Here is a 4687-nt window from a genome sequence, read left to right on the forward strand (position 1 = left end):
CTCAATTTACACAAGTTATTTTTAAACAGCGTCCATTGTTCCCATAATGCCATTCTAGTGTAGTTTCTTCTACATCCTCAAATTCTTCTAAGTATTCCATTGCATTTCTTTTCTGTTGCTGTCAAAACCACAAATTAACTACTATACGTGGTAAATTCAAGCTAAGTGCCAAGCCAATGGAAACCCATTTTCTCCCTCTTGTCTATACTACTACCTGGCCTCTAGATGACATTTCTGGAGTGTTCTGTCTAGCCAGAAAAACTGTAAACAAACATCCTGGTCTTATTCCTGTATTTTTCCTTGTACTTCTGAATCCATTGGAACAGTATTTGTATTTTAAAGCTATTCAACAAATTAATAATTAAAACACCACTGCAGCTGGGCAGTGGTAGCACACACCTTTAATCCCAGCACTTGGAAGGCAGAGACAGGCAGATGTGTGGGTTTGAGGCTAGCCTGTTCTACAAAGCAAGTTCCAGGACAGCCAGGGCTATACAAAGAAACCTTGCTTTACAAAAATCAAAATCAAAACAATAACAACAAATACACCATTGCAATCTTGTTATAAAAATACAACAATTATTAATTTGGCTTTTAGAATTAAAGAAGACATCGCAAAAGTAGTAGAATTTGAACTAAGACTGACATGCAGTAGCATTATTGTTGGTGTCAGTGGTACTTATAAACGCATAATTCTACATCCAGAGAGAAGGCTCTGTATTAAGGCATTATCATCATCATCATTATTATTATTATTATTCTTTTATTATTATTATGCTTTTACTTAGAAGGCTTAGTGATTAGTATATAGGCTGTGTGTGTGCCTGTGTGTGTTTCTGTGAAGATAGGGATGGGGAAAGAGCCCCAGAGGGGGAGAAATATAAGGCTGGATAATGCAGAACTCAATTCTAAACAGAGTTAGAGAGAAGACTGAAGGAGCTGAAAGGATTTGCGGGCCCCATGGGAAGAAGAACAATACCAACCAACCAGAGCTCCCAGAATCTAAGCCTGGGATCACACAGGGAGTGAGCCATGGCTCCAGCTGTATATGTAGGGAAGGTTGGCCTTGTCGGGCATAGGTGGGAGAGGAAGTCCTTGGTCTAGTGAAGGCTGGATGGCTCAGTCTGGGGGAATTCAAGGGTAGGGAGATTGGAGTGGATGCGTGGGTGGGAGCACATCCTTATAGAAGCAGGAGGAGGGGGGATGGGATAGGGAGTTTCTGGGTGGAAGGGAATGCATAACATCTTAAATGTAAATAAAATATGCAATAAAAATAATGTTAAAAAAAGAAAGCTTTATTAGAGACTGGCAGTGTGGAACTATAGAAGGTTTCTTAAAGTATGGCTGTAACATACTTAGCTTTTTATTTTAGATAGATAACTTCAGACATCCATAGAAAGAAGATTGAACTAGGGCAGAGGCCCAGGGAATAAAGATAATGAGAATGATTGATAGGAAATTTAGAGGTGGTATCAGTGGTTCTCATGGTTGATGGGAATGGCAGGAAGGAATCAGTCAGATAGTGGGCAGCTTCCAAACTTGACAGAGCTTGATTAGAGAGAATGGATGGAGATGATGGCACCGCTGACTAAGGTAGATAAAGATACTTGGGATGATGAGGTCTTCTACCCTGGTCCATATGAGGTTGTGAGAGTAGTGTGGAACAGTCAGGTAGAAATACTATTACCAATTGAGACTAGTGGACAGCCCATCTATCTGTTGTGTGAAAGTCAGCAGAGTAGGCTGGAATGAGGCATGGAAGCCAGCATCTGGAGGGAGTATTTTTTGCCTGGCTTATTCCTTCTGGGTAGTAGCGTTTGAACTGTGTATAGGAGATATCTGCTTTCCCAGAGTAACCCCAACCATAACGACTACCAGAAGGTTTTCCTTGGGAGTTTAAGAGGATAATAGAAGAATGATGTGAAATAGCTACCCATCCTAGGCAATGAGAGATAACATAATTGATTCCACCTAATCAGGGGAAGTCTCTATAAAATGATCTCAAATGTTCACCAATCTATAAATGTACATTTTTTATTATAAAGCGGGTGAAGTTCTTCAATCAAATGTGATAATGATTTCTTTACTTACAGCTTTTACTGTTCCTATTCCAGAAGGTACTATTCATAAATTCATTCATTATTGATCAAATTTCAGTTTTTAGCAAAGAGCCATTAAGTGTGGCATTCAGAGACCTTTATTCTAAATGTGTTATACTTAATGTGTGTTTTTTAGCAGTTACTTAATGATTCTTTTCCATATGATTGGCCTTTCTTCCTCTCCTCTATAATTTAACCCCCAACTATGTGCATTGAATTGAGTTCAAGGGATAGAAGAAAGAAAGGCTGAAGAACATGAGTTGAGAATTGAACTCGCCTCCTCACAGGGAGATTAACTTCCTAATGGTGTCCAATTGGAAACAGTTCCTCCCACAGGCTTATAGAGTACATACTATAAGACTCCCTGAATAAATTCCATTAAAATATTTTACTATCATATGTGATTTTCCATTTTGTTTTGTTTGCTATCCTTGACTAGTTACACTTGCACTATGAATAGGATACACAAGCGAGGAAAACGTACAGTCAGCAGAGAGAGGCTATAGCAAACTGGTAAGGTATAGTACCTGGAGAAGACAGAAAACAGTAAGAGGGCAAAAAGTATTCACAGCATCCCACTTTGGCACATCACCAAGTCACTTCTTTAAAAGATATTTTTTTTCCCGTAAAATTCTCATAAACCATTCATTTACTATATCTAGTCTAGAGTTCTCCTCAAAATGGATGCTAACTCGGTCTTCTACAGTTTTCATAATTCCTGGGACATTTGCCCATCTCATACCTGGCTCATTTCCCAGGCTCTGTGGTCTTCCATGACTACATAGAAAGTCAAAATTCTCTTCTGCGGTCTTTCAGTCTTTCGGTATCTTTAACCACCTCCTCTCCCAGGTTTGTGTACCTCTAAAGGGATTTGTCCCCCATCTTCTCAACTCTCTTCTCATTTTTTTTTCTAAATTTTGGATATTTTCCCAGTACTAGAAACTCTTAGGTCTGTACTCTGAAATAGGCTATATTACAAAAAAGGAGATAACGTTAAATTTTATGAAAATCAGAAAAGTGTATGTAATACAAAAATTATTTGGCACACTTGCATTGAACTTTATACTTAAAGTTTGTCAATTTTTTTTTCAAAAAATGGGGTGTATTTAATCCATTCCACTCAGCGGTACTTTAGAACATTACTCTTTGATTCCCCTATACTCAGCCTTATCCATAAAATTTCAGTGGGTTTTTATCTCTGCTGTAATTCCTCTTGGAGTATTATACCCTAAGCTGAAAATAAAGATGTGTATGGTAAGAACCTATCAAAGCCATGGAATAAGCTAGACAGCATTGCTATCCTCACAAGTGAATGGATTCCACTGACAGACAAGCTCTCTGGTGGCATCTCAAATGCACTCTGAAGCTTTTCTTCTGGTTGTTCTTTAAGCGTAATGATGAGTTTCATGGATCTCGGTGGCTCCTCCAGTGGCACATGGATATGTCAACCAACAGGAGTGAGAAAACGGTGAAAAGAAAGCCACTTTTATATATTAGGAGACTTCCTAGAAGTTCTGGTGTCATCTGGGATTTCTAGTCATACCACATTGCTGTATATAGCTGCAACAGACATCAGAACAAGCAGTTATTTGGCCAGATATCATTATAAATAGTTACAAGTCTTGGCTTTAGTCGAGAAAGAAAGAAGAATGGATTTTCAGCAGGAGAAAAGTTATCTTTAACTTTTGTTGTTCTGAATTTATATTATACTTATCAGTGATGTTATTTATTTTTAATTGATTTTAAACAGCCTTGATCCATTGAACTTGAGTGCATTTCTTTACAGTCTTGTACTTTACAATACATAATTCATGATTCTGCGCTCACCACAGAATGCTTCTTTAAGTATGTCAGTACCAACTTTTCTCAGTGCAGCTCCTCTGTGTTTCATAGAAGTCAAGGATACTGGAGGCTGCCAAGTGCTTTTTGCTCTCAGTTTTGCTATTTCTGACTTACTGTCTCTGGTAGGTACCACATTCCTATTGGATTTAATTAAGCCTTGAGGATAAATTATTAAAGAACAACTTTAGAAATCTCAGGGCAAATTCTACTCTTTATCACTCGACAAATCCCGGGAAAACTTGCTGAGAGTTGTCTTCTCTTTCTGAAGAAGCTGCAACATGAGGTGCTGCTGATGACGCCCTACTGTGCTCATTCTCCTTCTACTCTTGTCTGGTTGATCTATGGATGAATCCTGGTGCCCTTCCTTGACTTATCTATTGTATCTTAGAAGTCACCGTTCCTCCATTATCTGGAACTCTAGTCTGTAGATGGCATTTCTTACTTGGGTTCAGTGACTCTTACTCATGAGCAGATGGATGGCACATATGTTCTCCAAAGCAAGACTTCCTGATGTACACTTACTCATTAATGTCTTCTGTTGACTACATTCTTTATTGTTGTTGTTGACTATATTCTTACTCATCTCCTTGTCTATATCTTCCTCAAAACATCTAACAAAACCCCCAGTTAAATTAGTGTTCTGCCATTCCTCAGACTGGCTTTAAACTTAACACTTAAAGTGTTGTCTATATAATGGCTACTGCCACCATCCAAGTGACTGCCAAATTTAGACAATGTCATATTTC

Source organism: Grammomys surdaster, unplaced genomic scaffold, assembly GCF_004785775.1.
Source record: "Grammomys surdaster isolate TR1022 unplaced genomic scaffold, NIH_TR_1.0 171, whole genome shotgun sequence".
Taxonomy (NCBI): domain Eukaryota; kingdom Metazoa; phylum Chordata; class Mammalia; order Rodentia; family Muridae; genus Grammomys; species Grammomys surdaster.